Raw genomic sequence first — 26,244 nt, forward strand, 5'->3', positions numbered from 1 at the left:
GTGTCCTTCTCTTACAGTCATGAAGCTATGAAAGACATGTAGATTTTTATTTTAAGTTATACATACATGCACTGAATATTTAACATACCAACTTAACTTATATTGGTAAGCTAATTTACCAATATTTAGTTACAGCAAGGCAATTTTCTTAGAGGACAAAGTGTATTTCATTAAGACACTGATACACAAAAATACTTAATAACATATACCTGTGGTATCAAGGGTTTATTTATTTATTTTTATATTTATTTATTTATTTATTTATTTATTTATTATGTATTTATTGTTTGGTATCAAGCATTTAAAAAACAAGTAGAGCTTTGAAGTCAAATGTAAAAATAACTAATGATCATTTTCTAAGCATTAGGCTGTAGTGCCACTAACATATATATGTACTTTTAAGATTTTATTTATTTATTCATGAAAGACACAGACATAGGCAGAAGGAGGAGAAGCAGGCTCCATGCAGGGATCCCGATGTGGGACTTGATCCTGGGTCTCCAGGATCACACCCTGAGTGAAAGGCAGACGCTCAACCACTGAGCCCTCCAGGCGTCTTTTTTTTTTAAGATTTATTTGCCATATATCTTTTTTTTTTTTTAATTAACTTTTATTGGTGTTTAATTTACCAACATACAGAAAAACACCCAGTGCTCATCCCGTCAGTGTCCACCTCAGTGCCCGTCACCCATTCCCCTCCAACACCCGCCCTCCTCCCCTTCCACCACCCCTAGTTCGTTTCCCCGAGTTAGGAGTCTTTATGTTCTGTCTCCCTTCCTGATATTTCCCAACATTTCTTTTCCCTTCCTTTATATTCCCTTTCACTATTATTCACATTCCCCAAATGAATGAGAACATACACTGTTTGTCCTTCTCCGATTGACTCACTTCACTCAGCATCATACCCTCCAGGTCCATCCACGTTGAAGCAAATGGTGGGTATTTGTCGTTTCTAATTGCTGAGTAATATTCCATTGTATACATAAACCACATCTTCTTTATCCATTCATCTTTCGATGGACACCGAGGCTCCTTCCACAGTTTGGCTATTGTGGCCATTGCTGATAGAAACATCGGGGTGCAGGTGTCCCGACGTTTCATTGCATCTGAATCTTTGGGGTAAATCCCCAACAGTGCAATTGCTGGGTCGTAGGGCAGGTCTATTTTTAACTCTTTGAGGAACCTCCACACAGTTTTCCAGAGTGGCTGCACCAGTTCACATTCCCACCAACAGTGCAAGAGGGCTCCCTTTTCTCCGCATCCTCTCCAACATTTGTGGTTTCCTGCCTTGTTAATTTTCCCCATTCTCACTGGTGTGAGGTGGGATCTCATTGTGGTTTTGATTTGTATTTCCCTGATGGCAAGTGATGCAGAGCATTTTCTCATGTGCTTGTTGGCCATGTCCATGTCTTCCTCTGTGAGATTTCTCTTCATGTCTTTTGCCCATTTCATGATTGGATTGTTTGTTTCTTTGGTGTTGAGTTTAATAAGTTCTTTATAGATTTTGGAAACTAGCCCTTTATCTGATACGTCATTTGCAAATATCTTCTCCCATTCTGTAGGTTGTCTTTTAGTTTTGTTGACTGTATCCTTTGCTGTGCAAAAGCTTCTTATCTTGATGAAGTCCCAATAGTTCATTTTTGCTTTTGTTTCTTTTGCCTTCGTGGATGTATCTTGCAAGAAGTTACTGTGGCCAAGTTCAAAAAGGGTGTTGCCTGTGTTCTCCTCTAGGATTTTGATGGAATCTTGTCTCACATTTAGATCTCTCATCCATTTTGAGTTTATCTTTGTGTATGGTGAAAGAGAGTGGTCCAGTTTCATTCTTCTGCATGTGGATGTCCAATTTTCCCAGCACCATTTATTGAAGAGACTGTCTTTCTTCCAATGGATAGTCTTTCCTCCTTTATCGAATATTAGATGACCGTACATTTCAGGGTCCACTTCTGGGTTCTCTATTCTGTTCCATTGATCTATGTGTCTGTTTTTGTGCCAGTACCACACTGTCTTGATGACCACAGCTTTGTAATACAACCTGAAATCTGGCATTGTGATGCCCCCAGCTAAGGTTTTCTTTTTTAAAATTCCCCTGGCTATTCGGGGTCTTTTCTGATTCCACACAAATCTTCTTAATGTTAGTATGCATATATGCATTTTTCTTCACCTCAGCTCTATGAGACAATTGCATATGTGTATTCAGTCTCTAAAGGTTCAGTTTTGAAGTTCTCTTAAACACTTTTTAGCAAGCTTCAGTCAATTTTTAGGTGTTGGGAATTTAAGATCTCCTCTTTTATTGACAATTTTCTCCCCAGAGACTCTAGAAATCAGCATTAAAATGTTAATAAAATGCAACTGTACAAGCTTGTTAAAACTAATAGAACTATGCACCTAAACGGGTGAAGGTGATATTAATTAAACTTTAATAAATCTGACTTCCAAAAATGCCATGCATAAGAAAAGGGCTAATGTGAAACTTTTCAGGTATTTTATTAAAAAAATAGTAAGATTGTTTATGATTGACAGTATAACTCTGGATTTAAGACATTTTTCTTAATTAAAAAGCATCTTCCCTGGAGAGTACCATTAGACAAACCTCAGAAAATTCTCCATTGTTCTATAATATTTTTCTTATTCTTTTTTAATATGTGAGCTTAGCATTAATCTCACTACAAAAACAAAACCCCCCAGCACATTAAAAATTAAACAAATACCTCTTCTTAGGTTTCTGGTAGGAGATGTCAGAGAGTTTTCTTGATCTATGTACTACATTTTCTTGTTTTTATCATTTAAAAGATTGATGGTTATTTATCTATTTAGCTAGCAGATGGGAAGTGATTTTGTGATGTTCTATATTCATCACGGAGTGACTGCTCATTCCTATTTTCCTTCTATTTCAGAGGAAACCAAAAGAAAAATAACTCCCATTATCTTGGTGCTAGTTTCATTACTGTGCCAATGTCAGAACTTTTACACTAATCCTAGGTATGAGTCTAAGTACTAGGTAGCCACTAAAATAAAATCCATGGCCTTGTATGGTCTCCAGTAGTCTGGTTGTGTGATCCTATCCTCTTACTCCAGAGAACTGGCTACAAAAATTCCTTGCCCTTGCTGACCCAATCTTCCCTCTCAGAACTTTCAACTGTCTGCTTTTTCTACCAATCTCCTGTTGTTCTTGCTGCTAGCCTCTTCTTGTCTTTGAGTTTTTATTTTTTTAAAATATTTTATGTATTTATTCATGAGAGAGAGAGAGACAGAGACACAGAGACACAGAGACACAGAGGAAGAAGCAGGCTCCCTGTGGGGCTGAGGCAGTACTCGATCCCAGGACCCCATGATCAGGACCTGACTGAAGGGACACTCTCAACCACTGAGCCACCCACATGCCCCTGTTTTGGAGTTTTTAGAGAAGACCTTACTCTCCAGTTATCAGTGGCAAAACCAAGACCAAAGAGTCATCGCTCTGTAATGGGTCCAAGGAGGGTTGTCCTTTCAAAAGGAAAATAATGAATCTTCTCCTTTTCTCCAACCATGTCATAAAAAGGATGTGCATGACCCACGCATCTAAATCTGATGTGAGATGTTCACAAACGTTCCAAGCCCCTCTTTAACCATGGAGAGAATAAGAGAGATAATATCAGTATTCAAGTAACCAAATATCCAATTTCCCCAATCCAGCTGGGAATAGAAGGAGATTGCTCCCAAACTCAAGAATAGACATGAGAGCCTGATTTCCTCCATCTCATGTGTTTCTTGGCTTTAGCTCCAGGAGACAACCATCCCAGAATTCTCTCTACCCCAGTCCAAAACATAACCCGGCCCCCCTGTAAGTGAAGAGGGTCCTATTTCTTTCCAAAAAGCATCTCATGAAATATTATCATTACTTGGACAAATTCATGTCCTCTATTCAAAGAAGGACTCTTCACGGTGTAGCACAGTCTACAAAGGAAGAGTCCATATTACAGCGTGCCATTGTTCAGTTTTGCCTGTTACATCTTTTTTTTCTTTTTTTTTAAGGGCCATGGATGGATTTCAAACTAGTTGAGACTCCACTACCTGTGATCGTGAAAGGAATGTTTATATTAGTTCCAGAACAAGTATTTAATGGTATTCTGTTCTGTCTCCTGTGTTAGAAAATATTTTCCAGTTACGCTGTTAATAAATATGTTGTTAAATCCCTGCAGATTCTGTTTAGCTATTCTTTTTTTTTAAGATGTTATTTATTTATTCATGAGAGACAGAGAGAGACAGAGACAAGCAGAGGGAGGAGCAGGCTCCATGCAAGGACCCTGATGTGGGACACGATCCTGGAACTTCAGGATCATGCCCTGAGCAGAAGACAGATGCTCAACCACTGAGCCACTCAGGCGTCCCTAGCTATTCTTTTTTAAAAATATTTTATTTATTTATCTATTTGAGAGAGAGAGAGAGAGAGAGAGAGAGAGAGCAAGCAAGCAGGCATTGGGTGGGGGGGAAGGGCAGAGAGAGAAGGAAAAGCAGATTCCCTGCTGAGCAGTGAGCAAGGAGCCTGGCACGGGGCTCAATCCCAGGACCCTGAGATCATCACCTGAGCCAAAGGCAGAAGCTTGACAAGACTAAGCCACCCAGGCGCCCCTCTGTTTGGCTATTCTTAAAATAACATATGCAATAGCTTTAATTTGAATTTAATTTGAATCCATATGAAGAGACATGTCTGGGGCATGTGATCTTACGATGGAATAAATCACAATATACCAGTTTTTCATTAGCTCACCATTCATTTCTATGTAAAGATAATGCAAAAATACGTTAGACCTTCATCTAGTAGCTCTACATGAATTATATGGGCTTGTTCCTTACCAAAACTTTCATGAAGTAAGTACTATCGTTCATGTCTATTTTAGAGTTCAGGAGAATGAGGTGGAGTTCTATTAAGCTAATTGCTCAAGGACAAGAAGATAGTAAAAGTCTGCATTTGGACTTGAATCCAGAGCTCCTGCTCTTAACCATGCTCAACTTCACTTTAGCACGTGTCCGTTTTAACTGAGGCTTTACTTTCCGTCAGACACCTGAGTAGATGGTCATGACCCACAGTTTTAGTGGGACCAACCAGCTCTTGCTACCCCTCCCATTGCCATCTCACTCACCCACGAGATTTGAAATAGATCCCACCAAAAGATTTCCTGCCAAGGTGTAAGGGCGTAGGAGAACTATCGATTACTGGGTGGCCAAAATCCTGACAAAGAGCCACTGCAGGATAGCAACAGGATTTTGAATCATTAAATTTTGCAAATTCCCAATCAGAAGCATGCGCATCAGTAAGATTTAATACAGGCCTTCTGAATTTTTGTCCCTCATTCCCAAAAGAGAGCTCATTGATCTTTCATCTACTTGTCATCACATCCTTCAAAAATCATACATAAGGACTGTGAGTTTGCAAAATAGCCAGGTTTTAAAACTTATTATCTTCCTCCATATTACAACTTCTGAAAAGCAATATCGTATTTCCAAGGGTGAGTTACATCAAAAAGCAGTTATTTATAGAGGCCATCCCTCATGCCATTCTTATAGATTACAGCTTCCAGAGAAAGTAAAAACTTTTATCCCCTGTGGTTTAGGAAACTACTTTCTGTATATTCCTGAGTCTTTTTATCTTATCCCTTTCAGAATACTTGTAATTTGTTGTTGTCGTCGTCGTGGTGGTTGTTTTGTACACCGCCTCCTCCATCGTCAATAGGATATGAATCTCTTTATTATCTTAACCCTGAATTTCTCACCCTAGCACAGTGCCATATGGAACAGGATAATTCTTTGTCCTAGGAGGCTGTCCTAAGTATTATAGGATGTTCAGTAGTAGCTCTAGTCTCTACCACTGGATGCTAAGAGCAACTCTTTCCTTACCCGTGTTGTGACAAAGAAGCACGTTTCTGCATATTGCCAAATGTCCCCTGGTGGACCCCTCCATGCTCCTTTCCTAGTTTGTAACCTTCTGTCTCAAAGCATCAAAACCTTTCTTAAGTTTCCTGCCTGAATACAGGTTCATCTACGTAGTTTTCCGTTTTCAATGTCATACAAGGGGAATTTAACGTATGAAGATACACAGGCAATGGGGGCTAGTCACATAATCTACCGCTAGTCCTCAGTAATTATATGAAATCTCTGATCATAGTGTCCTCATCTATAAACCTGAGGCAAGGACCCTGTACTGATTATTTTCTTCTGTCCCTCCAGATTGTCTCTGCCCTTGTCTTCCCTGCTTGGGAAGCTGACCTCCCAGGACGGATCCCACTTTTCAGAAGAGGAATCTGAGATTCTATGACCTTAACGAGCAATTTGCCTAAAATTATAAAGCTCGTGCATAAACGACATGGGCTTCACAACTAAAATTAAACCATTGCCCATAGCACTAAGGCAATACTAACTTCCCATTTTAACAATTCTAGTGATTAGGAGAGTTTTATAGCCTGTATTTAATGTTTACTGTGCCTCTAGAAGTATACTTAGTCTTGCCTAGGCTTTCACTTAATTCTCAAAAAATGTTTGTATAAAGCTTACCATCATCCCCCTTTAATAGATGGAGAAATTCAAGTCAGACAGCTTTCTGTATGTCATTCTAACCCTCGAATATTCTGATCTCAACCTCTGTTTCATTTGTTTCCTCCCAACGGTGGGATCCCAGCATAGATGTCACTTCATCTGTGAGGACTCTTGTGGATACCATGTCGTCTAAAGCCAGTCTCCTTTATTCCTACTTATTTCATGGGTAGCATTTATCTGTTGTTTCTAATTATTTTGTCTCTCTATCTGTTTAGTTGGCATTTGCCTGCCTCTCTACAATTAGAGGTTATAGCTGCCTTGTTCACCTTTGTCTCTCCAATACCTAACACGTCAACAGACATCCGTTTGCCAAACAATGAATGAATAAATAAAGAGTTGCAAGTGGTAGAGTTAGGAATTGAACTGAGACGTTTCTAAATTAAAAGCAAAACTTTAAATCACCTTGACTATTTCTCTTTGGAGTGCAGGGTAATCTTTAATCCCGAGACCAGAAGAGTAGCCTAGGAATACAAGGAATACAGAACACTTCTCGTCCTTGAAATTTCTCTTAGTATTGATCATCCCTTCCCCTGCATCCCCAAAGATTTATCAGTTTTATTATGCAATTTCCAAAACATATAGTTAATCCCGTTACCTAGAATACCATTGCTACCTTATTGCATGTAACGTCTTTCTTTCCCACGTCACAACACAGTATCCTCGTTGATCTTCTTGTTCCAGTCTTTCTTTCTTGACATATTCTCCATAGAACAGTTAGTAGGAATAAAAAGAAAATATTACAACATTGTATTATTGGAAACGTTCCATTTTCCTTCAAAATTAGAATACGAACTCATGAGAATAGCCAATAACACCCTAGCCCCCGACGTTATTGTCTACTGCTCTCTACCTCACTCACTGCATCTCTTGAGCAACACTTGAATCTGGGTGGTGATATAATTGGTCCAGGCTCTAGAACATCTGTTCACTTGGGTGAACTTAGACAGAAAACAAAAAAAGAGTGGGAACTTTCTCTCTTGATACATTCTTCATAAAACAGTCATGTTCTATTTCTCAATGATGCTAAATGAAAGGTGAAAGAAAATGTGTTTATTTCTTCATTAAACCATTGTAACCATTGCTACTTTTGACTTATATAGGCTATAGGGAATAAATGTACGTGAATCTATGTATGTGAATACTTGCATATTGTTTCTGACATTTGCATGGAATAATTAAATATCCCCAATAGTGATGGTACATTTCTTCATTTTAAAGATATCAATCAAAAAATAAATAAATAAGTAAATAAAAATAAAAAATAAAAAAAATAAAGATATCAATCACTTATTTATGTACCTTGAGTCAACATCAAGTTTGCCAAAAAAGATAAAAAAATTTTAAAAAAAAACAAAAACAAAAAACACATCAAGTTTGCCAACATTTACTGGAGTTTTTTTTTTCTTTTCTGGAGTTATCCTTAAATAATTCTAATAATCTGGGAACAAGTACAACTGGAAATATATTACTAATAAACCAAAGGATTATAGTTCAAATAACTTAATTTTACAAAATGCTTAGCTAAAAGATCTATTTCTCTAAACTGCTTATCTGAACTATCCCGCAAGTGTTGATTACACAGTGTAACAAGTTAAAAGCAATAACTTCCTGAAAGAAACCATGTTTGGGGGACTCTTTTGGAAGATTTGGTTGTTTTGTTTTCCTTTTGTAATATTTGTAAAACTTAAGTATCATGAGAAAAAAAATCCTCCTAAGCAACCTAAGCAACAGAGTAGAATGAAATAATTTTAACAATTGCCCAAATTTATATAAACCTTGAGTCTTTACAGCAACAACAGAAAAAAAAAAGTTTACATTGGATGCCTGGTTAACTATGAGGAGGTGTATTAAATGTTCAAGTGACTTGTTTTCACAATGACTAATACTATAATTTTAACTGTTTTTCCTGATTTTGAACTATCTTATTACTCTTTTTTTTCTATCTTAAGATATCAAGTCGGAAAAACTGTCATACAAATAGGATTCAATTCATAATAAATTCATATAAAAACACCAGTCGATTGACACTGACAAAGTTATTATTTTATGTACGTGAAATATCCTTCTCCTTGAGGTTTTCCTAAAGTTCCTGGAAGTTAGGTTAATGAAAGTAAGTAGGATGTACTCTAATAATCCCCTCTACTTAGGAAATATATATTTAAAAGCCTCTAATAAAGATGATTATTTACTTTTTGCTATTTGCAAACATCACTGAATCTCTGTCATATTGATATGGTTAATAATTCAAACCGTATGAGGTAAGCAGTATTGAGTACTGTATAATGACTAAAAAATACGTTGCCAAGTCCAATGGTGCTTTTTTACTTTTTAACTTCTTAGAATTCTCTAGTCTTTAATTAACTATAATTACAATATTTTCTTTTTGATCCTTCCTTCCTTTCCTCCTTCTTCCTTCTTTCTTTTCTTTTTACTCCTCTCTCTTTTGCTGGCTTCTCTTTAGGCTTCTTCAAAGTACAAATATTCCTCCAGTTTGGGTTCTATCTTTAGTTTTTAAAATCTGTCAACTTATTTATTATTGATATATATATATATATATATATATATATATATATATATATACCTCTCAATCAATTATCTATTTCTCCTATGGGACTTTTATTTAGCACTTAACCATTTTTCAAACAACATTAAAATTTATATTTCTAGATTAAATTCCAGATGGGCTGGTTGTACAATTGATATCATTTGTCTCATATGGATAGTCCAATATGCACAGAACTAAGCTCAGCATCCTCCCTAAAACTGCTCATCTTCTTAATTCCCTCTCTACATTAATGATTCCACCATTTTTCCTATTCTCAGGTGTAAAACCTCTGTCATATTTAATTCCTTATTATTTCAAATCAACCACAATGTATTAGTGCTTAAATTACGTAATTCTAAATTCCAAAATATTTTCCCATCCTTCCCTTATCATTTATTTTCAATGATATCAAATATCAATTATTGATATCGATATCAATTCTCTTCAATACCCTAGTATTACACACCCCCTACTAGATTATAAGCGTACTGAGAGATTTATGTTTGGGGGCATCTTGTACAGTGTTCTATACCAATTAGGCATGACATGTGTTAGTTGGTGAATAAATGGTAGATAGAGGCTGTGTAGTTTGTAATTTGTATCCTTTGTTTTCCAAAGAAACGTAAGCTAAAATTGGAGCTTCTCTTCAAATAAATCACATAACTATAAATCAATATTAAAGTTAAATTTTACATAGTATAAAAGAAGCACCTCTACATGATGTATTTGTATACAAATTTAGATGTTATATCAGTGATGACATGTAGGTTGGAGAAACCAGATTTTCAGGTTGACATAACAAAATAGTAGCAACTCAAGAAAAGTAATAGTAATTTTGATTTTTTCAATTCAAAAGTCGGGCAAGGGAAAGGATACTAACATTCACTGATGCTCAGTATGGGCAAGTACTGTGATAGAGACCATACAGAGGCGATTCAATTTAAATCTTACAATAAGCTGGAGGAGAGATATTTTATGGCATTTTTCATAAAATACTTTCATAAAATATGAAAACTTTCATATTTTTATTTCTCCATGATCACACATCGAGTAAATGTCTCCCCTGAAGCCCAAAACTAACTTTTTACTTTTAAATCACATTTGCAGGGAGACATTGAATAATACGTAACAGGCTTCTGTCTTCCCTGCTCTGTAGATAAAATTTAAAAGGGAAAAATGTGTTGTATTACATTTGGGAATTTTTAAATAGGAAATAAAAGTTTTGGTTAAGCTGAAGCACTTTTAGATCTCTAAAAACATCAATCATGCTTTACCTAGCCTCCAGGCTTTTATATAAACTGTTTTTTCTGCCTACTAAAATAAAAGCATAATATAGCAATAAATGAATGGCATTGGAATCATTCATGCATTAATTAATTTGACAATCAAAAGTTGTGTGCCTACTGTTTATGGTGGTTCCCTTGTTTCTAGAAATTATAATCCAACGAAGGATAAAGGTATGCATCAGATGGATAATCTACTTATTCACTGTGGAGATCATGGATAATCTGCTATGTCTCTGAGCCTTGGTTTCCTTACCTGCAAACAATAAGAATTCTTACTATATTGGAGTGTTATGATGAATAAATGCAGAAACATTGTCATTTTCTTAGTACACTTAGAGAACAGTCATGTTAGATTTGAGTTTCGGTCATGTTTTTGGCTCTTTTTTGGGATACCACTTCACTTTCCTAATCCTTGCTCATCACCCAGTGATCTGATTATGTATCATCCTTTCCAGGAAAGCTTCCCAGAAACTCCAACACACAATGAGCTATCATTTTCATATATATCAACATATCCATCTGTATATATCATAATCATATCCCGTTATTTTGTAATAACCCTCATAGATTTTGCATCCCAAATTAGACGACGACAAGGTTCCTAAAGGTAAGGTAAGCTCTGTGTAGCTCACTGGTGTGTTCCTAGCATGCACCACATTCTGGGACCACTGTGGACTTCTAATAAGTGTTTCAGAGTGAGGAGTACAGGGGACAGTGGGGAAGTCGGATGGGGGAAACTTCACAAATGTTTCAGTTTTTCCACATGAACCGTGTCTATGATGGAAATTACGCGAAGGCCATTATCAACCCAGTGGCTACTGGAATGCTTTAACCATGCTGCCTTTCAGTTGGGTAGTGCTCTACCAAAACGGACTACAAGTCTTCCCATGTTATTAGTCTTCCCATGTTATTAGTCTTCCCATGTTATTAGTCCTTACACTGTCCTTCCATGTAACTATTGAGAAACAGTCCACATATTAGGGGGACTGTTGGGCTCAAGAAAATTCATAGACGCCAAATGGAAATTTATTACCTAGTTTGATCTTGCTTAGGAAAATTTCATACCTGGCAAGTAAAACCTGAGAGCACACCATGTATTGTGTCATTATATATAAAACTCAAATAACCCTGATGCTTGGACAGAACTCGTGAGCTCAGATAATACTAGTTACAATGTATCATGAGTCACCTTATTGCATTAATCTGGCTGTAAAGACTAACAATGTAAAATAAAGCTACTGCACTTATTTTCATATCCTCCAAACAACTGAATAAGTTCATTTGGGAGATGATCTTTTTTTCAAAGCATTTTTATTCTAGCAGTGGCCCTTTATGATAAATTGAGAGAGCTTCGTCCTTCATTGATGGATGTGGGCTGCTCTGCTGATGTGACAGATTTATCTATTTATTTATGTATTTATTAATTTATTTATTAAGTTTTCCTTTAAGAAATAGGTGCTGCTCCTGTTTTAACAATTAGGTATAGAATGTAAGAAGAGAGACTATCTATCACTTATAATCCTCTTCCCAACACGGCAATCTAGAAAGGGTGTTCCTTATTCAGAGGAAATACAAACAAAACAAGGAAAAGTGAAAAAGAACAACAGCCACAAAAACAACAAAAGAAAGAGGTAGAGAAAGCTTTCAAAACTTGTAAAGCTTTAATACAGTGTATTTGACATATCTCGGTGGAGTGTGCATCAGAGGGGGAAAAAAGCATGTCATTGCTCTGAAACTGTCTTTTCTAATTCAGTGCATCCATGTATTGTTATAAATCTGTTTCCCAATCTTGCTTTTTCACTGAAAGATGTAGACACAAGGGAACAAGCTTCACTGCTATCTATCAGCTCAGATAAGGAAAAGTTCCTTTCAGCCTGACACTGACAGCTTAATGAAATGGAGGCCAAGATGCATGCAAATGAGAGAAAGATTGGTAAGATAATGGCCACACACGGTAACTTAAAATGTCCAAGGGGTACAATGGCTTGTACCTATGCTTTTATTTCCGTAGGCAAGGGCATGAGACTAAGATAAAAAGTCTGCTTTCTAGGGGAGGCTTATGGAAAGTACTTCCTGGACTTATATACACAATTTATATATAGCTCACTAAAGGAATTGAAGCAATAGAACTTTTTTTAAGTAAAAAAAAAAAAAAAAGCTACAGTTATTTTTTTCCATTTTGATAAATGAAGAAGATAATAGAATCTCAGGTCCCATCATGTAAACTTGCATTGTGTATTGTGAATCAATATCATTCCTTGCAGTGGAATTATTTAAATCTGAGGATCACTGGGACTTATGTAGAATGAACTGAAAAACTGATCCAATTCTTTACTCAGAACGTAGCGATTATTTATTAGCATTCGTTTCCCCATAAGTTCTGTTTTATTTTGTTTTGTTTCCCACAAGTTTTGTTGTCTTTGCATGCCTCCACCCTTCCTTAGCTTTTATAGGAGAAGGAGAATAAGAGGAAAACACTGGAGAGAATTTCCTATGACACACTCCGGGTTAGAGCTGTGAGAGGAAGTACTCAAAATGTCATGAGAAAATCAGAACTGTGAGTGAAGGACACCTTGACTTTGGTGAAAGGGGTGATGGTTGTGGTGAAAATGTTTTGAAGAAGAATATAGAATTTAGATTGAATATAGAAGAATATAGAATTTATATTGAACCCAATCACTAATTCTAAAAAGGATGACCTATCAGCGATTTCATTCTTCATTTGTAGGCATTCACACTGGCTATTTGGGAACTGTGTTTCTGTATTTGTTTTAAGTTACCGGTACCCTCAAAACACATAAGTCAACTCATAAAACTTAATGTTAGATGAAACTAACATAAAGATATTGCTGTTTCCAGGGTTTCTACCCATTATTTCAATGCCTGTAATTCCATTAGGCTTGTTAGTAGTAGAGAAAACTGATTTTCACCAATTACTAGCTATACTTGTACTTAACGTGACTCTATATCCTCAGGGCGTTTCAGAGTTTACACCAAAGATACAGTTGAAATCATAATTAGCAGAAAGATTAATGCTACAAGCTTTAAAGGATAGGGAAAATATTCCTGAAATTCTGCTCTTAAATTAGTCTAAACAGGTGCTTCGTCTTCATATATGGGAAGTTTTTTACCTCCACTCTACTGGAGAGAGCAAAAAAAAAAGAAAAATTCTTTTTTTTTTCTTGTGGCTTTATTAAGAGAAATATATTAAATTAATTCATGCTTTTATTTAAACTGAAGGAGCACCCAAAACCTCATGGCAATTTAATATTTATCAAAAGCCAAGATAAGAGACATAATATTGAGAGATGATTACTATAAAAATAGTTCATGAAATCTTCCATGCATTTAAAGTATATGTGTTGGTAAATTGAATTTAAAAATAAATAAATAAATAAAATATATTATTACATTGCACCAGATCAACAAAAATCTCTGTATGTATTATGCCTTCCGTCTCAGTCTAGTTGGGCAGCCTTATGTCTGGTAATTGAGAAACTGGGGTCATTCTAGTGGCTTCCTCACTATGAGGTTCTCAGGATCCCTCACTGCATGTTCCCCATCTGCACTAAAGAAGAGGAAGGAGAAGAGGCATAAGATATCAGAGGGATCTTAGAGGCCATGTCTAGATCAGATAAATCTTACTTCTTTCCATAGTATATCAAACAGAACTCAATCAGATAGCTCCATCTAACTGCTGTACGATATAGAATAGCTGGGGTTCTATTAAACATAGCATGGGTTTATCAACAATGTTATTGAAGATTCAATTTTTTATTAATTTCAGTATTTTTGAGCTCTAGGAGAGTTACTATTCTTTTAAAGATTCTATTTATTCATGAGAGATACAGAGAGAGAGAGAGAGGCAGAGATGTAGGCAGAGAGAGAAGCAGGCTCCCTGTGGGGACCCTGATGTGGGACTCGATCTCAGAACCCTGAGATCACAACACTCAACCATTTAGCCACCAGGTGCCCTGGTCCAGGAGAATTCTTACTGAGCAATTTGATAATATTGATTTTCTTATGGACAATGTCTATTGTGTAAAGAACAAATCATAATGTAGGTATATAAGTCATTTTGGTAGGTTTGGATACACATCATCTTCAATGAAGTCTAACCTTCTTTGCTTATTACCTTTTACATAGCTGATAAATTGATTATACACAATTTTATGTAATTATATGAGCTAATTGATGCTTACTATAATAAATCCAGGAACACATGAAGAACTATACAAATAAATAATTGCAAGACAATTACATCAGTAGATGGATAGATAAGTAGCTAGGTGATGACAGAGAGACAAAACCAATGCACAGTCCTTATTATAAATAATACAGTATGCTAGGTGCTGCGGATGTAGACATAAAAGTCTCTTCTTTCTAACTTTCTTAAAGGAAATTACAATATGATGCAAAAGTTGTTAAAATGAGGTATATATCATGATAGATGTGAGCATAAGCAGCAGTAAGGGCATTAAACTCCTAAAGGGGCAGAAAAAGAGAGAAAAAAGAAAAAGGAGAGATGGGAGTTTATGGTCAATGGAAAGTTCTTGAAGCAGGAATCTTGAAAAATTAATTAAATGTAGGTGGAAATATTCCAGGTTTCTGGAGATTTATATACAAAGGCACTACAATATCATACAATGTTTTGTGTTAGGGAGACTTCAGCAGAAGCTCAGTAGGGTGTAAAATCATATGCAAGGAGAGTAGCAGCCAATAATAATGGGCCTTATGTTTAATGCAAAGTAAATGGGAATCCAATCCAATATGTAACATTAAATTATATTACGTAACAATTTCCTAAATATCCTGATTCAATAGGTAAAGCTTTGAGATAGTAATTTTTAGCAAATGTCCCAGGTAATTCTTCTTTTTGTTGTTGTTGTTGTTTTTTTTTTTTTTTTTTTTTTTTTTAGGTAATTCTGATACAAATGATTACAGAAGACTTTTTGGACCTCTGCTTGGTAATAGGAATCCTTTGAGAGTGTCCACCAGGCAGTCATAGGGTACAGTTTCTTTTAAAAATAATAAACACCGGTAGTTGGGTGTCAAGATGGGTTAGAACAAGTTGCTTGGAAGGCTATAATACAAAGTAGGAGGTTGTTGAGTGATCTAGGTGATAAATGATGAAAGCCTGATTTATAGCACAAGATGTGGGAAAAGATAAAGAAGAAATAACTGGACAATACAAAAGCCATCACTTGTGTAGGCTAAATTCCTTACACAATTTAAATAATTTAGTCTTCACCTATCCATATAGAGCCCATGTTATCTCCTTTTGTAGAGATAGAAACTTTCAAAGTCAGCTTAAACAACTTGCCCAGTGTTATATAGGAAGAAAGATTCTAGCCCACACTGACTTCAGGGCTTATTATTGTCCAAGCTCATGATGGATTGCCTCTTTTGTGAATCACAGGATATGAACTCCACTTTGGAAAACTTTGCCTGAGAAAGAAGGGAAAGAGACAGGCCTGTAACTAGAGTGAAATTTCTAGACTGCAGAGATATTTCTGTGTTTGTTGTTGTAATTTTTTGCCAGGAAGTTAACCTAAGAATGTTTATTTGCTGAGGGCAGTATGTGGGTAGAGATGGAGATGCGGAAGGGCAGGAAAATCTGGATGACACCATTATGGAGAATCAGGAGGAGATGGAGTCTAAAGCGTAGTCAGGAAATAGTCCGTAAACATTAGATGGGTAAGTTCTCTTCAGGTCAGACGAGCAAGACGTAAGGACGGGTATAAAGCAGACTTTCTTGGCAGCCTCTATTCTCTGTGGCATAATTATGCTTGAAATGAGAGATCATAACATCTAAGCTACTCTAGGCAACCATGTTAGTTGTTACTTTACCTTAAGTCTATTTACTATACTTAATATATGGTCAATAGCTTACATTGACAATTTTATAATAATAGCATTGTTCATTTGAGTCCACTGGCTTATGGTTTCCAAACAGTGTAATTAGTCTAAAATATGCTTATGATTGGAATTATTTTTGGAGTTATTAGGATATAATCCTAATTATGAAGGCAATTTAAAGGCTACAAAAAAACCTATCTAATAATTAGAATTTATGTCAGATTTAATTAGCTATTATTTAATATTATGTCAGATTATTCTCTGTGCATATCTTAATATATTTTTAATTGGCCTATTGGGGTATTCAGAAATATGTAGACTAGAAAGGAATTAGAAAAATGAGAAAAATTATGAGATTACTTAATATGCAGAAAAAAACCTCTGAATTTCTAAAACTGCCTTTACTTTGTAAGTTTCTTGACATTTAGAATCTCTCTGAACTCTTATTTCCAGCTGCAAAAATGGATCAATTTGTTCTGTAAACACTGCTATTCTGAAGACATATTGTGCTTCCTGCTCTCCATTAAGTTTTCATTTGCTAAACTTGAGTCAACTAAGACAGGAGAAATATATTTTGTGAGCAAGAGAGAGAGAGAAAAAAAAAAAGCATTTCATAGAGCAAATTTTAATAACTAGCTTTCAACAGATTCTTGTGTTATCAATTTTATATTTTCTGTATATAAAACTTAATTAATGACTCCTGGAGAATGATGATAAATCCTAAGACTGCTAGATAAAGAAGTTTCCAGTTACTGATAAGTCATTAATATACTCTTTAATGGCCTGGGTTAGTAGATTCTCCCCCTCTGATATGGTCTTGCTTGTTCTTTCTCCTTAAAGAAATGTCTTGGTGAAAACATCCCTACGATACAACAGAAACACATAATTTAATATTTTAAAACCCCCATCTGTCTATAACCCATTGAAAATGTCAAGTAAATCTAGGTAAAGAAGAAGATGCATCCATATACACATGAGAACCCGCCCCCCCCGCCGCTACATTTGAACCACAATTTAATCATTTTAAGGATTGTCAGGTTTCAACTTTGGAAAAGCTAGAATAGATAAAAACCAAATAAAGCTGGAGACTGTTGTAAGGAAATGAAGGAAGGTGGATGTCATCAAGTATGAAAGAATAAACAATGAGAGTTTGTATTAATCTGTCTTCTTTTTAATAAAATAATCTCATATAAATCTGTCCCTAAACTTTAGCTTTTTTCCTTTGACCTTAAGTTGTTCAAGCCTAGGGGAATTGGCAAAATCCCTCTTCTTTCATTGAACTCTATGTGAACATAGATGTTTTGTAGTTCACACAGCTCACAGACTTTTTTTTTTCAAGATTTTATTTATTTATTCATGAGACACACACACACACATACACAGAGAGAGAGAGAGAGAGGCCGAGAGAGAAGTAGGCTCCATGCAGGGAACCTGATGTGGGACTCGATCTGGAGACTCTAGGACCAGGCCCTGGGCAGAAGGCAGGCACTAAACTGCTGAGCCATCCAGGGATCCCAGCTCACAGACTTTTGATCTAAGTATATGAAGAAGAGAGAAGAGAGTTGGGAATTTCTAATAGAAATGTAAGGTGGCATTCTCAGAGATGGGCCCCATTTGGACATATTTGTAAATAGTTTTAAATGATTAGTTTTAAATGATTAAAAACTAGCGCTTTAGAGTATCAATCAGAACTTTTGAGTATTCCTTGTGTGTTGTTTCTGCCACTTCCCACTTAATAATCTTCATTACTGCACTCCCATTATCATATCAGACCACAAGACACTTTTCTTTTTCTTTCAAAACAGGGTCATATACGATATATCTGCGCATCAAACTAATTGACGCCAGGCTCTAACTGTGCAATGTGATGGCATCCCTCGGGGATGAAACTGAAACTGCAGTTTCTACTCTGGTTAGTCACTTGCCATCAGAGTTATTTCTCTGTGCCAGTGACAAAAGGACCAGTGCAAAATGGTTCTTGAGCTGTACTGGCCTCTACATCCCCGTGTAGACCAAGCATTCACTGGTCGGGGCTGTGGTGCAATTAGAACAGTAAGAACAATGTGTGGCATTTTAAATTAAGTCACATGCATACATTTTTGAGATTATCATTTATCTATCATCTATCTATCATCTATCATCTATCTATCATCTATTATCTATCTATCTATCTATCTATCTATCTATCATTATCTACCTATTATCTATCTATCATCTATCATCTATTTATCTATCATCTATCTATCATTTATCCCCTGTCTATCATCTGTCATCTATTTATCTATCATCTATCATCTATCATCAATCAATCTACCTATCTATCATCTATTATCTATCATCAATCAATCAATCAATCATTTCTTTATCAATTATCTATCTATCTATCTATCTATCTATCATCTATCTATCTATCATCTTCCTACTTATGGTGCAAATATGCCCCACTTTTAGAATAAGAATATATGACAAGAACCCAGTTTTGATCCTTTGCTCTCATGTGACAATCTCCCCCTACATACTCATGCACACACATTCACAAAGCCAGGCAACACAACGTAATGGTTGCTCCCTCATCCACTCTCATCACCTTTTAAAATAATTTTAACTAGTTGTTGAAGAGAAAATCTGGGCATTTTTGCTATTAGACTAAGAAGAGCAACCAAGCACAAATTTCACCTGAAACTATTAAGCCATGTCTTATCATGGTTGTCCTTGGTCAACTCTTATATAAGTCCATTTAGAAATAAGGTGAGATTAAACAGTAAGTATATCATCAGATCTTGAGTGCTTTAAAGTATCCGGAACTTGAAATATCCAACAACTGTGATTATATCCAAGATGATAAATACACAAGAGATCAAGGATTTTGAGGAGACCTTTTACATGATGATTTAACGATATTTTGCTTATACTTCATGACCATTTATGTAACAAGACAAAAACAAAAAATTCCCAGCAAACTCATTGTTGAAACTTTAATTCACATCAAGTTCAGATGTATTTTAAGCCGAATTGAGATATGTGTATTACTCTGATCTCAGAAGTAAAACTTAAATTTACCACAATTTCCCACTTTGTGTTATCTTTTATATTAAACTTTATGTGTTTATTATTTGAATTTTGATGGTTGGAGAGGTGTCCTGGGTTATCTGTTAGTTCTTACCTCTGCTCAGTTCATGTGACTAGATAATGAACTACTTTCTCTTATATATACTACACATCCATGAATAATTGTCAACTCAGATGAGTCCTGTTTCCTCTTAATTCTTTTAATTTCATTAACAGAAGTTATGGGTTTCTCATTTTCATATATACTCAGACCTGATTTTGGGTGACTATCAACCTGAGTTCTTATGAATGCCATCTTTCAACATTTTTGCAACGAAAGAAGAACATTTTCTTTTTTTTTAATTAACTTTTATTGGTGTTCAATTTACCAACATACAGAAAAACACCCAGTGCTCATACCATCAAGTGTCCACCTCAGTGCCCGTCACCCATTCCCCTCCAACACCCGCCCTCCTCCCCTTCCACCACCCCTAGTTCGTTTCCCCGAGTTAGGAGTCTTTATGTTCTGTCTCCCTTCCTGATATTTCCCAACATTTCTTTTCCCTTCCTTTATATTCCCTTTCACTATTATTCATATTCCCCAAATGAATGAGAACATACACTGTTTGTCCTTCTCCGATTGACTTATTTCACTCAGCATAATACCCTCCAGTTCCATCCACGTTGAAGCAAATGGTGGGTATTTGTCGTTTCTAATTGCTGAGTAATATTCCATTGTATACATAAACCACATCTTCTTTATCCATTCATCTTTCGATGGACACCGAGGCTCCTTCCACAGTTTGGCTATTGTGGCCATTGCTGATAGAAACATCGGGGTGCAGGTGTCCCGACGTTTCATTGCATCTGAATCTTTGGGGTAAATCCCCAACAGTGCAATTGCTGGGTCGTAGGGCAGGTCTATTTTTAACTCTTTGAGGAACATTTTCAATTCTGCCTTGGATGTATACAGATTTGCATATATCAATAGAGATTATCTTTTATGTCCTCTCAGTACAAATAATACTATGTTAGTTGAATTCAGGCATCCACTGTAACTCACAGGAGTAAGGATCTCATTAAAAACTTCACTGAGGAAACAAATATTCATGGTTCTTTACGTTGCTTTCACAGGAAATCACAGGGTAGCAGACACGTTGCAAAATAGTGCAGTCAGTCCCATTGCTTTAAGTTTCTTTTTGTGTAACTAGGCAACAACAAATTGCCTTTGTTGACGATCACTGGCTATCTTAAGAATTTGTATAAGATCAATTTGAATAATTTGGAATACTGAATATGGATATTAAAGATGAGAGAGATCAGAAGTAGTATTTTTTTATTAAGATTTTATTTATTCATTCACCAGAGACAGAGAGAGAAAGGCAGAGACACAGGCAGAGGGAGAAGCAGGCTCCCTGCAAGGAGTCCGATGCCCAGACCGAGGGATCATGCCCTGAGCCAAAGGTAGAGATGCTCAACCACTGAGCCACCCAAGGCGTCCCGAAAGTATTTTTTAATACTTGGATACATATAAGCACCCGGGGATCTGGGGCTCACTGTGTGATTGGAATGGGTGAAGGTGGACAGAGAAATCACTCTTTCTATTCCAAATGTCTATGTGAGAACTTAGGATGGGTATGTGGACAATGGAGTTTAGTTGATTAGTCATGAACTTGTTCTTCTGTTCCTGTGCTTGCTGAGATTGAAGTCATCTCTGTGTGTTTGTGGGGGACCGAAGGAAACCGTGGGGCTGATACACTTGAAGTTGTTAATACATTCTCATAAAGTGCAGAATCACTAAACATTTTTATCCTCGCTTCATGACTGTGTTGTTGGCTTACTTATCACTTGTTGTAATGTCTATTTCATACAGAAGGAGAAACAGGTTTACTTTAAGTGATAATCTTTGCTCCGTCAAAGCACAGTGATTTACTTGGGCATATTCCCATCACACTATACTTAAAAGTTTTATCCTCTAGTTAAATGAGACTTTGAAACCTAACTTTGTTTCTTTAAATGATACATTTGAATTTCCAGTCATGTATTTTCTTCCCATATACTCCTCAGATAAAAGAAAAGGTTCTATTTTTACTATCTTAAAAGAAGTATTTTCCTTGGATAACAGCTATAATCCATGCATTCGTGTACAAACACCAGCTTATTAATTCAGAATCAGATATTTCAGTATACATGACACTGAAATCAGAGTCTAGGCTAAAATTTACTTTTGCATGGGGAGCTCTTTCTTTATAAAATTTCTTCACAAGTCCAGGCCCAGAAAAATTTGGCAACTCTCACACCAAAAAATACTCTATACAGGCTCATGAAATTAATTAATTAATTCATTCATTAATTAATCAACTACTAAAAGGCTATAATGAAAATATATTCATTGTATTTCTCAATCCCACTCCCCAAAAGCTAATTCATTTGAGCTTTTATTTCTTTTAATTGGCCACCCCTTTGTTATATAGATTTAGTGATGATTTAGTGGTGTAAAGTAAAAACAAAAACAAAAAAAACTATTGAAATTTTTCTTAAGGTTATAGATTGACATTGAACTTCTCAATAATAATATTGAACCCTGAACAATATTGAACCCCAATAATATTAAGCAATATTGAACTCTATTGACTAAAATACGATTTTCTATTTCTTTTAAATATGATTTTCAACCCAGTATTATATGAAAGCTAGCCAAATTTTCTAACTACACGAGGATAGAATAGATTTTCATAAATACAGTGACTAAAAAAATTAATTTCTTTGATTAAGAACCTAATTGAGAATATGCTTCTCATGTTCTAAAAGAGGACAGCCGCTTGATTTCATCAATGGGCCTAATCAATTACTATGCCCATTGGTAATATGTTCTCAAGAGAATTCTATCCTTGGCCATGTGACTTGCTTTGAACACTGGGATAACAGCAAATTTGATTCAAGCAGGGATTTGAAAGAGTGCTTGCCCATGTTTTCCCTTCATTTTGCTTCTGTAAATTGTTATATGTGAAGAGAACGGAGCTCGCTCACCGGAAGACGAAGAGACTTGTGTATGGGAGGAAACCTTGAACTGTAGCTGAGCAACCAGCTGAGACCACACTAGATCAGCATGTCCCAGGCTGACACAGACAGATAACATAAATATATGTGTAAGCCCAGCCAAGACCAACCCAGTCCTACGCAGTCAACAGAATCCCCCGTAACCCCAAACAATATATATCAAAGTCGTCTATCATCTATCTATCTATCTATCTATCTATCTATCTATCTATCTATCTATCTTATATGTATCTCATGACATATATGTTATATGTTAAGATATGTATCATATCTTATCTTACATGTATCTATATATTGTTGTTATGTCCCATGAATCCTTAATTGCCTATGACGGTCCTTAGGCTTTGCAATTTTAGAGCCATTTAAACCTTTCCTCTTCTTTCTCCGTTGGGAATAAGCTAATAAATCAATTCCTTAACTGCAGTATAACCTGCTGTCTTTCTTGTTTAAGTTGTCATCATCTCGCATTTAGGTTATTCCAATTGTCTCTTAAATGCATTCCTTTTCCACAGAGTCTCATTCAATTCACCTATAGCATCCCCAGAATGGTAATGTTTTTAAAGATTTTATTTATTTATTCATGAGAAACACACAGAGAGAGGCAGAGACACAGGCAGAGGGAGAAGCAGGCTCCATGCAGGGAGCCCGATGTGGGACTCGATCCTGGGTCTCCAGGATCACGTCCTGGGTCGAAGGCTGGTGCTAAACCGCTGAGCCACCCAGGGATCCCCCAGAATGGTAATTTTCAAATATGATTCTGGACATTGTCTTTTATGGTTCTAAAATTTGAATCCATACTTTGTACAGAAATTCATATATTACTATCGAATTTGTTAAACTTTCTCATGTCCTTACAATCTGATATGAACTTCCTGTCATTCATGTGCTGTTTTCTGAAGTACTCATGATTTCTCATCATTCTTACCTATACACTCTATATCATCAGTTTTATTCCTGTGTTCACACCACTGTCTCTAAAAAGAGTGTCTCTAAATAGATAGATGATAGATAGATAGATAGATAGATAGATAGATAGATAGGTAAAAATAATAAAAAGAGTGTCTCTTTTATCTCTGGTGGTGGGGATCTCATCCATGCACCTGCCTCCAGGCTTTCCTGATTCTCTAGATCATAATTAATGGTTTTCCCTCTCTGCTTTCATTGCGCTTGTTTTGTTCCTTTACATGAGATTTCATGTACAACATGCAGCCCATTGTGTCGATGCACCTCTGTATCTCCCTGTAAGTTTCTTAGGGACAGAGGCACTATTTTCTTTATCTTTACGTGTACTTTATTTTCTTGTTGAGTGTCTTCTGCAGGGGAGATGCTTACTAACTGCTAGATTGAATCAGGTGGTCTTCCTTGTCTTTGTGCTGCCCTATACCACTTATTACTTTTACACTCCATGTGAAATCACCATCATTCGGGCCTTTATTTCTATGATTCCCACTACCAGAAAGCTCATGACATACACTGTGTCCTTTCGTACTTGTGAAGGTGACTGGCATCCTAAAATTATGTGTTTTATATCGTTCTGCTCATTTATGTATCAGCGGTTTGTTACACATTAAAAAATGGACTTGATTTAGGCATGCATGTATTAGCTCTCGGATGACATACATGCCTGGAAAATTATGTTAATTTTGTGCAGAGAGGTCATCTCAATGCTAAGAATTGTCCAACATGGGCTAATGCTTTTGATAGCACATATACAGCTCTCTTTTATGAAGACAATAAACAGCAAGTTAGACTAATTCATTTGTGTTCCAGAGTCCGTTCAATGTCATTATGCAGACAGAGTCTTACTGCTAGAGTTCCTTGTGCTCAGAAACCATCCTTGGATCTGGTATTCTTTGTTTTTTTTTTTTTTTTTTTTTTTAAATTTTATTTATTTATGATAGTCATACAGAGAGAAAGAGAGAGAGGCAGAGACACAGGCAGACGGAGAAGCAGGCTCCATGCACCGGGAGCCCGATGTGGGATTCGATCCCGGGTCTCCAGGATCGCGCCCTGGGCCAAGGGCAGGCGCCAAACTGCTGCGCCACCCAGGGATCCCGATCTGGTATTCTTTGAATGCTCTGTAACTGAGTAGTATAACAGTATGAGATAATTTTAGAAAGTCGGTTATAGCCCTATAAACACAAGATGTGAAAGTGAAAAGTTCTCAAGGAAGTAAGTTTGAGGATGGTGACCTCTGATAGCATGGAGAGTAAGTGAAAATAATGCAATGAAACCAGTTGTCTTAGGAAGAAAAAATAAGATAAAGGCTAGGGAAGTTTACAGAAACAATATTCTTGAAAATAAAGATTTCCTGCTATGCTCTCCTCAAAAGAAATCCATGTGAAATGCTAAATTTATAAAAACAAATCCAAATGCAAAGGAGAAGAACCCTGTCTTCCATGGGAAATGTCCAAAAATGATAAAAAAAAAAAAACCTGCTTATTTACAACACAGCTAAACACTGCCTGGAATAGAAAACGAAGTGGAATTGACATTAGCAAGGTAGCAAAGAAAGTGAACTGTTAATTCACAGAAATCATCCCTCAGTATTTTCAAAAGTTATTCTAGAACTTTCCTACGACACTATTTTGAGACGTGGGGAAAAAAAAGAAGGAGAGATTTATATTACCTTTTACTGAGTCACTTTTCCTCAGGCTCAGCCTTGACATTATTCTTTTCTTTCAGCTGCTTGGGATGAATAAATAATTTGCAAGTATATGAGTCAACAAAGAAAGAAATGCAGAGTTGCAGACCGATAATGGAAATTACAGGGGTTATAAAATATCATATATATTGTGTTGCCATTAAGACGAAAGGAATACGGGAAGTTATAAATAACCGACATCATTTTTTAAAGGACTGCTTTTTAAATATTCTGTGTGGAAGAATAACTGATAAAAGTCCAGTCATTTTTCATGTGAAATCATTCTTCTCAATAAGCAACTTGCTAAAGTGAAAAACCAGGAAGAGACTATGGTGGCATTGCTTCATTCAGGACTTGGGAATGAAATCCCATATCCCGGAGTCTCATACATGGGTGATATGTTGAATAGCTTTTAATATCCAGGTGTTGCACAACAAAAATGTAAAAGTCTATAAAAATAATGCTGGTGCCATGGAATAAGAAGAAACTGCAAAGACAGGAAACGCTTTATTGCTGACCTATACTGACCTTTACAATTTATATTTGCAAGTGAACTTCTTTTCTTTAATTTTCTTTTGCAAAAAAATAAAAATAAAAAAATAATTTTTTTTGCAAGTACATTTCTTAATTGAATGGTCACCCTACGAGCTCTGTACTCTAGCCATACCCAATCCTCTTTCACTGATCAAGATACCTAGCGCCCTTAAATGGCTTGCCTAAAGTCTCACAGATTGTTAGATCTTCTGATTTTTGAGTCAAGTGGTAGAGAAACGAGAAGACTGGGAAAAGGCAACAAAGGATGTGGGAGAGAATAGCATCTGCTATTTGCAAGAATGGTTAGGGCTTAGACTTATTAAGCGACTTTGCTGGCTGCACTCACTGTGAGGTGGAAAGGAACAAGATGCAAAAGAACAAGAAAGCAACACTTAATTTTTTTAAATTTTATTTTCATTTTTACTTTTATTTTTTTGAAAGCAACATTTCATTGAAAGAACCCCATACTACTCCTCAGGTTCACAAAAACAGTTTAATATTATTCCCAATTATAAATTAGTCACATAACATTCTGGCAAGTTAAAGGGCCCAACTTATTCAAATTCCACATGGAGCCAGTAAGAAAGATGGGGCACATTGGGTCTTCCAGCTTTTACTGGAGGCCGAAGGTGATAGGCAGCAAGGTTGAGAAGTGGGATGAGCTTGCAGTAGGTAGAGCATGGGGGAGAGTAGTTTAT

This window comes from Vulpes lagopus, chromosome 6 (assembly GCF_018345385.1).
Source record: "Vulpes lagopus strain Blue_001 chromosome 6, ASM1834538v1, whole genome shotgun sequence".
NCBI classification, from domain to species: Eukaryota; Metazoa; Chordata; class Mammalia; order Carnivora; family Canidae; genus Vulpes; species Vulpes lagopus.